Here is a 10,409-nt window from a genome sequence, read left to right as displayed (position 1 = left end):
TTGAGCTAGTTGTGGAAGCCTCCTGAACTGGGGCTTCCTCTTCCATAAAACGTAAGTAGTAATCCATGCTGGGTCCACCCCACAGGGACATCGGGAGGCCTGAATGAAATAGTGTGAAGTCCCCCAAACTCGAAGGTACATACCCCTGTTCCATGGGCTAGATCAGGTTCATAAACTCATTTCATTTGGCTTGAACAGCACTGACCTAGACTTCAAGTGATTAGCATTTTTAAAATGAGTTATCACCAAACTGGGAGACTTCACTTACATATCTGATGGACAGCTTCTCTTTAAAAATGAGATGATCTTGCCATATTAACTCCTTGCCCTTGTAAAAATAAAGAGAAACCTCACTAAAATGGATTCAGGATGCTAGAAGGGGAGGCTGCTAGGGGAAGCCCTACCACTCAGTGTCAATTATAGGAAAAACTGTCAACTACTGACCCCTAACAGAAGACTCTCAACAGGAAAAAAAGCATCAATTACAGGCCCCCAAAGGGAAAGATGTACATTGCATCTCCTACAAGAGATACACCGCCCCTGCAGCTCAGCCACTGAAAACCCGTTATCACGCCGAACTCTTCCTTCTCTCTACTGCACTTTTGTTCAAAACGGCCCATCCCAACTCCCTTCTTCTCCGTACAATAACGTTCCTCTCTTTTGTTTGCCGGATTTGCCTATGGTTTTGCTCTGGCTTGCTTGCCCTGGATTGAAATTCTCTGCTACTCCCAAATAAACCCATTTTTGCTGTTATAGTGACCGGCAGTTTTATTTCTAAGGTTAATGCCCTGACCGGCAACAACCCACTAGAGCTGAACAGCAGCAGCCCCTTCACTTGGGCAGGAGCCTGGAGCTGCCTTCAAGCTCGCCACAGTCCCCACTACTTCCTGTTACCTCCCAGTACTTAGGCCAAGCCTCTGTTGCCATTTCTTGTTGCTCTAGGGCTGTTAATTTGCTTCTAGTGGAGCCCTGGTAGATGGAAATCTTTCTAATAATCATGTTTCTATCAAAATGGGAAAATGAAAGTCCCAGAACTGTCCCTTGCCCCAGATTATCTCCCCCTTCAGGGTCTCGATGTCAAAAAACGCAAGCCCTGCAGTTAAGTTTTCCCCTGTGCCAAATGGCCCTTTGAAAGGTGTGTAAGGTGAGTGAGAGCTGTGATCTGGAGTCCCGCAGGCTCTACCCCAACCCTGCCCACGCCTGTTTGAACTCATCTGTAAAATGGAGTAGGATCAGCCCTTTTACCCTAGGTTGACTGTGTACAACATATGGCATTTAGTGTGCTGGTCACTCCAGGTTGGCGACTGAAATGGAAACGGTTTGAACTGATAAAAAGCATTGTGGGTGGTGGGAGTGTGAAGTGAAAGTCCGGATTCCTGAGTGGGGCTAAAGCAATGGCTGGGGAGGAAACAAGCAAAGGGAAAAAGTACTGACTTAGAGGAGATACGAGTTCGGTTACACCCATTCCCACCCTCACTCTCCCACCTCTGCAATGAGAAAATCCCGCCAGGATGTACAAGACCTCACTGTACCCAGGGTTCTGTTACCAAGACTGGGTTCTGGTGGTGGCTTGAGCAAGCATTACCTTGTGTGACTTTGTCTCCCCCTCTATAAGATGAGGCTAGAAATGGCCCAACAGTTACTGTGGTCGTGAAGATGAAGTGAGAAATGTACGTGAAAGCACTTTGGAATCTGCAAAGCACTATATGCAGTTAGGAGTTTTCCAGCCTCTTTACAAAAAGTTTTTCTTCCAAACTCTGTCCAAGGGCTTTAAAGCTTATCAAGGCTAAGACCCTCCCCTCAGTTTCGCAATGCTGCCCCTTCCTACACACCAAAGCCGGCGCCGCGTCAGGAGTCTTTTTTTTTTTTTCCTCCCCTAGCGAAGGCGGGGACTTGGGTGGTGTTGGCAGCCGGCGACGCCGGCCGCGCCTGGCCAGTCCCGCAACGGCCGCGGTGGGTGTGCCCCACAGGGTGTGCGCCCCGGGCCCAGGCCCAGCTCGCCGGCGAGAGGGCGCCCGAGGGTGTGCGCGCCGCGGGCGACCGGAGTGCGCCAGCCCGGGGGTGCGCGCCCCGGACGGGGACAGTGCACCCGGAGGCTGCGTGCGCCCCGAAGCCGGGGTGTGCGCCGGCCCCAGGCACGGCCCGCCGCTTCCCTCCCGACTTCTGCGGCGCGCCAAGGTAAGGCGCTCTGCGACACCAGCCCGCGCGGCGCGGTGAGTGGGGCGTACCAGCACCCTGCCCCGCGCGACCCGGGTCTTGGCCCCGGCGCCCGGCCACTCTTCTCCGCCTCCGCCGCCCGCCTCGCCCCCTCCCCGCGCCGCGTCCCCGGCTCCCCTTAAGACAGAGGCTGCGGCAGCCTGGGCCGCCCCGGCGCCCCTGTCTGGGGTTGGCGACAGCGCGGGGAGGGGGCTGCCGGGGCTGCGCGGGCTGCGCGGGCTACCCAGGGGCGGGCGCCGCTACCATTCCGCCCCGACCTGCTCCCCGAGCCCCTGTGCTGGGGAGGGAAGAGACCAGTGGGGAGGGGGAGGCCGCGGTGTCCTTGCGGCTCCGGTGGTGCAGCCCCCGCCCAGTGCTTCCCAGCGGGGCGCTGCGCTGCGGTCCGGGATGCAGATTGCGGGACTGGGCGCCCTGCGCCGGCTCCCAGGACGACCCGGAATCGAGCTCTTAGTCTCCTGTCTTTCGCAAAAGCCGGCCCCCAGTGTCTACCCTGCTATCCCTCGGCTCCTAGCTGAACTTTCCAGGGCTCGCGTTGGGCCACGACCTTGGATGGGGGCAGCGGGGCCGCCCTGGGGAGCCGCGTGCGCTGGCAGCCTAGGGCACTTCCGTTGAGCCTGCCACTTGGTGAGATTCCCACCTTCTCATCTCTCCCTTAAGGTCAGACCTTTGACCCCAAGTACTTTGTCCCTGCAGAGTGGCCAGTTACTTAGCCTGGGAGTTGAAAAGTAGAGTCTCGTCGCCCCTACACCAGGTCTAAATAAGCCCTTGCCCTGAGCCTCTGCCAAGGCTGCAACAATGGGCGGTTTCAGTTCTCAAGAGACCTAGGGTGCAGGCCTGGGGGCCAGGAAGAAGCATTTTCCAGGAGACGGAGGAGGAGATTCCCGCCTTCCTGAGGATGACCCCCTGAAGCTTGGGCAAAGTATTGAACAAGTAGCATCAGGGGAGGGGCAGATGCAGACAATGACCAGGTTGAGGCCTGGGGACAAAGCATCTTGAATTAAACACACAACCCGCCTGGGTAAAACCAAATGTGGGTTCTTAGGAACCTTTCAAGACATGACACAGAAGAACACAGAGCTACACTTGGAATAGCAGCAGAGTGCACTCTGATATGCCTTTTCAATTCCAGTCTTCCTGCCCCATGTCTGAAACTCTGCCTGCTGGACCATAATGTGAGTTCTGGGGAACGTGAAAGGACAGAGAATGAGGGATGGCTGAGGGTGCATTCGGTCAACAAATACTTGCTGTCTGCAGGCACCAGGCAAGGTAGCGGGATAGAGAAATGAAGAAAACACGCACTATCTGGCCGCATGGAGTGTGCAGTCCAGTGGCCAAGACCTACATGGATCAAATCACGCAAATACAGAATTACAAGCGGTGCTGACTTCTTTTGAAAGGGAGGGATAAGGTACTGTGAAATTCTGTGATAGGCACTGTAGTCGCTCCGTTGGAAGGCTGGTAGGAGTTAAGCAGTTGAAGAGGATTGAACGAGCCTTCTAGTCAGAAGGAACAGCACGGGAGAGGACTCCGAGGCAAGCAGCAGAGACCATTAGAGGGACTGAAAAACTGTATCAAGTGATGACCAGGGGCCCAAATGGCATGCCACTGCCTGGGCCAATCAGTAGATCCGTAGTTTCCTTTCTCAGCCATGATAATGGGCAGTCGGAGTCTCCCCCCCCCCACCCCGCCCTTGGTGGAGTGGCTTATCTTAAGACTTTTAAAGCTAGAATGAACTCATTGCCTATAATGTAAAATTCTTTAGGATGGCTTACATGGCATTTGCTAATCTGAGTCCCACCTTTCCAGCCCCGTTTCTGGTTCTCCCACTCCCCCATCTCCTGACCACCATACCCCGCTCCGTGAGCACCCTCTATGTTTTACTCATGGCTACACTTCAGGCAGTTCCTGGAACACACGTTGTTTTTGCACATGCTATCCTTTGTCTAAAATATTCTCCCTACTTGTGCACCCAGTGAATGCACACCCAGCTTTCAACGTCAACATGACACTTAAGGTTTCCTCCACCACCACCGCCACCACCGCCGCCGCCATCCTGTAAGGCCTTTCCTGACCAGAGTCCAATGCTGCCTTCTCTGTTTCCGAAGCTCCCTGGACATGTTTCTGTCCAGGGAACATCAACTGCACTGAGCATCACAAAAACATATTTCTTTTTCCTCCTGTTCTATTTGTGTCTCAAGTACCCAGCACAGAGAAGGGGACACTGAAGGTGCTCAATAAATGCTTATTGGATGAAAACGGTCCAGGCTGGTATTTCTTAACTTTTTTGGGGGGAGGGAGGGAGTGTTACATCTATCCTGGAGATTCTGATAAAATTGTGGACACCATACTTTCCTCCAAGTGCATATAATCTCCTGTCACCCACTGACCCCATTTTCAGAACTTTGGACATTAAGTTTACAGGAAGCAGAGGCCCAGTGAGGTGCAGTAACTCCAGCTGGTTAACAGCATGCTGCACCCTCCCCCAACCTCCACCACCTCCCAACCCCCAGCTCCTGACTCCGGGGCTCCTTCCAGCTCTCTCTGCATCTCCAAGCCAAGTAGCCTCCTTTCATCCCTGGCACCTTGTGAAGGCCACTGCTTATGGCTGGAAGATGGATATTTTGGTTTTGCTTCAGTTCAGTAGCAGCCTAAGGTGTGACAGGGAGAAAAATCTTACTATGGGCAGAGTTGACAATTAGGAAGACAGATGGGCCATCTCCCTGACCTGTTTGCGTCAATGTTATTACATCTGTTTTAGTTGGAGGATGGTCACGTGCGCTTCACAGTCATCTTCTGGGCCCTGGATTGAGTTGTGTCGGCCAGGTTTGGCAACACTCTGGATCCAGGGCCCAGCTCTTGGTCTTGTCAAAGGCTTCTTCCCTATAGGGCAGGCTCTGGGGATGGATGAAGTGAATGGGGTTCTTGCTTCCCACCCTTGGAACTCTGGCCTGCCTGCCTCCTGCTTTCTGGATATCAGATGGTCAACCACTTTGTGCTATTCTGTAGTAGTTTGTGGGACGAGGCGTGGGCTTGGAGCCTAGGGCATACGGGGATTGGAGCCTAGATCTGCTACCCACCGGCTGTGTGATTTACAGCTAGACCCCTAACCTCTCTGTGCCTCAGCATGCTAATTCCCCAGACCCAGAGTTTAGATGAAGATAGACCTTCTGTGAATGGTTTCCAGTCTACATGGATAATATTTCAAAGTAGGATTAAAGGAAAGATAAGGGGCCCTCCTGCTAACAATAGGCCTGTCGCAGTTTCCTGGATAAAATAAATGCTGCCCCAAGATTTCAAGGAGATGGTTAATGTGATATGCAGGCAGTTATAGATTGGTGGTGTCTGAGAAGCTGGCTGAATGTTCCTTCTCCAAGGGAAAGAAGTGTATTTTCAAAAGGAATGTCTCACTGTCTCGTCTGGGCCCTGGGGCCTGGGCCCTGCCCTGTACGCAGCTTTCTGGGGACACAGGCTTTGTGGGAGAACACATGAATTCCCATCTCCCCTCCCCCCATTATTTTTCCCCCAAAGTGGGGAAATTGTTGGCTGGATTTATTTATATTTTTAATGTCGCTGTGGCTCCCCGCCCCCTCTTTCTGTGGAAGCATCCTTTGTTGTCTCCTTTGGTATGTATTAATAGTTTGCTGACGTCAAGTGACAAGGGGGCACACAAATATGGCACTGGGGAGAACTGGCTCCACGCAAAGATGCAGCCTTTGGTGTCGATTCCCCTCCACGGCCTGGTTTTTGTGCAGAAGCCAGAGATGCCAGCTCTCAGTGAAATCGATTTTGGTTTTCCTTAGCGGGATACCAGGCGGCAGGGCTGAGTGTTTCCTTGCCCATCTCACCATACCACTTCCTTCTGCCTAGCCTCCTACTCCTGGGGAAGGGCTTCAAAGACGAGGAATGTCAACTTGGGTGGTGGCCGAATACAACCTAGTGTGGTCAGGGCCTAGGCATTTATTTGGCATGATACTGAGTGTGTGGGGAGGAGGGACATTTTATCAGGAATGTTTGAGTTTTGTAAGAAATTGTTTTCATGTGTCATTTGTATGATTTAAATAAATAAATAATAAAGGCCATCACCCCTCTGCTCCTCAAAAAAAAAAAAAAGGGAGGAGGGCGAGGGAGGGGCCATGGCTTCACCACGTGCTAGCCCCATGAGCCTGAGCAAATGCCTGGGGTTTACTGAACTTCATTCAGCTTTCTCATCTGATAAACGCTACTCTTAGTGCTGACTTAAGGCTCTTCGGATGCGGAAAACAGAGACTCCCTAAAGCTGATTCCAATGAAGAGGGGGAGGAGCAGTGAAATGCAGCCGTGATATTTACCAACAGGCCTGAAAGGGTGGAGGCAGGCCTCGAGGCAGGGTGGAGAAGGTTCTGAGTTCCAGGCTATTCCACCAGCAGAGCCTGTGCCATGGGGTCAACTCTGCACCTGCCCGCGCCAGCCCTCGTCCTTCTACCACAGGAACCTCTCTCCTTTGTCACTCAGTACAAGTGCCAGAGAGGATCCTGTTGTGTGAGCTCAGTTCTCTGGACGCTGAGGCTCTCTCTCCAGGCCATGTCTTGGCTGGGCTCTGGCCAGCCTGGGCATGGGTTGCTGCTGGGGCAGACATCCTCCCTGGGCCAATCAGATGGGAGAGGGGAGCAGAGGAGGGTCATGTGTACAGAACGAGACCTTTTGTGGCAGGAAGGGCTGTGGGTGGAGATTCCTCGAGAAAGACATGAGCTGGAACTCTGGGATATGCCCAGTACAAATACTGACTTAACTGGAAGGACCTAACAGAGATTCTTAACTTGGAGTTAACCACCCCAAGGAGCTCACGTGTAGAATTCAGTTTGTGAATGTGGTTGGGAGAATAAAATAACATCTTTACTTAGCATTTTCTTTGAATTTTCTTTAGCATTTACTATGAATGTAGGCAACAAACCATAGTGTATTTGCAGTATCTGGGAGGTTGTCACCAGTAGAAATCACAAATCTTTTCATATCTCATTTTAGCTGCTGCAGATAAACTTGAACTATGATTTATGCCCATTGCAGCTTTGAAATTGCAGTCGTTATAACACCGGTGCTAAAGCTTGTTATTTAATGCGTTAATAAAGAATGTATATTGCTATATTACACATTCATTTTTTAAAAAATTTAATAATTATATTTCAATGTAATTGGCATTCTTTGTAGTCAAGCTATGCATTTTATTTTATGTATTTGAAAATGCTCCAAGAAAGGGTCCATTGGCTTCATCAGTCCACTAAAGGGGTCCGTGGCACAAAAAGGGTTAAGACCCTCTGACAGGAAGTTCCCACTTTCCCACCCTTCCTCACCCTAATCTTTCATATACTCATGTGTGTATACTATACTGTCTATATATATATATATATATACACACACACATATATACTGTCTAATTAGTGCAAGACATTCTTGAGCAGTAGTAAATTTCATTTAATAGTTTGGCAAATTTGCAAGAGCGCATAATTTGTAGTTTGGGTAGAAGGTTTTGATGTATTTCCAGAAGTTAATTTACAAATTGCAGGCACACATGGGCAACTGGTTAGGTGATTCCTATCAGCCTACAAACCCAGCAGCCCATACATCGATTGCTTGGTCCATCCCATGCAAAGCAGTCCATTGAAACAACCACAGACTGGACAATTGTGTTCTTGAGAGGTTAAGGAGCTTGCGTAGGTAGCTAAGACTAATCGATGAATCACTTGATCAAATGCAAGCTGGAATCTAGGAAGGAGGAGGAGCGCTGGGAGAAGAGGCTTTGAAGTGGGCTCTGAAATGGAGGGAATGCCAAGGAAGCAGACAGGAGGAAGGAGGGAGTCAGTGAGGATGTGGGGGGACTGGCCAGATGTCGATTTTGAGGAGGAAGCCTGGAGAGAGGACAGCCTGCTGGAGCACGTTAGAATAGTGGTTGGTGTTTTGCTATCGTTTACTGAATGCCTGACAGGTGCCAGACCCGCGCCAAGCCCTTTCAATATGGCAGTTCTTCAGTCTTTACCAACTGCCCAGTAAGGTGTGACTATTATTATTCCATTGTATTGGGTGAGTAAAATGAGGCTCTGAGAGGTTAAATACTTGCTGTCGCTCACAGAGGGATTAAGTGGGTGGAGCCAGGAGCTCAGCCCAGATTTGGCTAATTCCAGAACCCAGTGCTCTTAAAAATCACTAATACACCACAACCACAGAAGAGTCTGTTTGGAAAAAAACTATGGCTGCCATTTTGCTTCAGTAAGAAAGTGCTTACTGTCCATCCCTGTCTTCCCCATCCTTCTCGCCAGCCTTTTGCCGGTTCTCACCCCTCCTCCCTTCCCCCTCTCTACCCTTACTCCTCTCCCAGGCGCCTGCGCTACATTAGTGGGGGGCGGGGTAAGACTCGAGAGCAGAAGCTGTAAGGCCAAGCGGAACCGGGTTCTCACCCCAGCTCTGCCGCCTGGCTAAGACCAGGCCAAGCCTCAGTTTGTATCTGTGAAATGGAGGTAATGATGCCTCCTTCTTAAATTTGCATGCGTTCTCTCTGGTGCTTCAGTGCCATTTTGGATAGTTCTTTCCAGTTGGGTGTCTCCAGCCTCTGTTTACACGGGGTGATGGCCCCTATATCCTAGGCTTCCCTAGGAGGGCTTCCCTGAACCCCTCAAACCTGGCCTGTGGGCAGCAGGTGTCACTCCTTGTAGGGTCAGCTCTGGCCTCCGGGGAGAATTCATGAGCATTACTTGTGAGGCTGTCCCCTCTGTCTCTAAGCTCTCTCCCCCCATCCCAGGGCTCAGTGCAGCATCTGGCCTGGAGTCTTGTTCAGGAGAACCTTGGATCAAAGCAAATGAACGGTGTCCTTTGATTCCCTTTGCAGGACCATTCTTGGCACCTGTTCTAGGTCCCATCACCTGGAGCTTGTCTCTACGAAACCTCACTGGTTACCTAGACCACCCCTCTCATCTTATAGACGTGGACCAGCGAGGGCAGGTGTCAAGCTCTGGTGGCACAGGGAGTGAGCTGGGGAGAGAACCCAGGCCTCTTGCACTTGCTCACCTCCTGGCCCTGACACTAACACTGAACGTGTTTCTCTGCCACACTGTTAAGCAGGCTGCTATTCTGGGGTGAGGGGACGTGCGTGGAGCACCTCCGTGGAGCACCTGAAATTACATTCTTGTGCAGTTGCTTACTTGCCCCACCCTTTTTTTTTTTTTTGAGATTTTATTTATTATTTATTTGACAGAGAGAGACACAGCGAGAGAGGGAACACAAGCAGGGGGAGTGAGAGAGGGAGAAGCAGGCTTCCCATTGAGCAGGGAGCCTGATGCGGGGCTTGATCCCAGGACCCTGGGACCATGACCTGAGCTGAAGGCAGACACTTAACCGACTGAGCCACCCAGGCGCCCCTACTTGCCCCACTCTTGTGCCTGCCTCAGGGCTGGCCTTCTCTGATCTAATCTTCTCTTGCATTCTACCCCCAAGTCCTCGGCTTTGCCAGCTGCTGAATGGAGCCTGTGTCAGCCAGGCCTGTGGGTGGCCACCTTCGGGGGATGCCTGGTGGTGCCCAAAGACTCCTGCCCTGAGAATTCCGCCCACTGGCAGGACTGAGGCCTGAAATTCCTGGCATTCAGAGTCATTCCTTTGGATGACTTTGTCTTCTCTAGAGAGCTATTGTTAAAACGCTAACATGTTGCCCTGAAGGGGGAGCCTCCTAGCTCAGCACTGTGGCCCAGCGTGGAAGAGGGCAATGCCCGGGGCTTTGGTGAAGCCACACCACCTCCCTGTCCCTCCGCTTCTTAGCTGTGAAATGGGGATAATGCGAGATTGCATTATAGTGTTACCCCAAGGATGAAAGGAGATAGTGCACATACAGTGCTGGACACGTAATAAATACTCAATAAAATCAGCTTCTTTTTTTTTTTCTTTCTAAGGCAGATTATTTGGTCCGTTCTCTCGCTGAAGTCCTGGTTCTTATTAGTTTGTGTATGTGTGTGTGTTTTAAGTATTTCGTTTATTTAAGTAATGTGGTCTCCTTTTAAAATTTTTTTTCTCCTTTCTAATTATAAAATGGTTTTGAACTTACTTTATTTTCTTGTCTTTAAACTAGGGTAAAAGATCCTGTCTTATTGGTTCATTGAGAATTTATTGAGCTAAAGTACCTGGGGATGCCAGGCGTGCCGGGGCTCTCAGTGAGAGCCTAGTGATATTCTGAG

General features: G+C 51.0%; 1 protein-coding gene across 1 annotated transcript in view; it reads left to right on the top strand.

The window, feature by feature from the left end:
• Positions 1 to 2,056: 2,056 nt before the first annotated feature.
• The window catches only part of KANK4 (KN motif and ankyrin repeat domains 4), a 66,655-nt gene continuing 58,302 nt past the window's right edge, over positions 2,057 to 10,409 (top strand). The window contains exon 1 of the mRNA XM_027584413.2: positions 2,057 to 2,178. The gene's annotated coding sequence lies outside the window, so the exon portion shown is untranslated. The remainder of the gene's footprint in view (positions 2,179 to 10,409) is intronic.

Source organism: Zalophus californianus, chromosome 4, assembly GCF_009762305.2.
Source record: "Zalophus californianus isolate mZalCal1 chromosome 4, mZalCal1.pri.v2, whole genome shotgun sequence".
NCBI classification, from domain to species: Eukaryota; Metazoa; Chordata; class Mammalia; order Carnivora; family Otariidae; genus Zalophus; species Zalophus californianus.
Note: the sequence above shows the minus strand (reverse complement) of the source record. Positions and strands in the feature narration are given on the sequence as shown.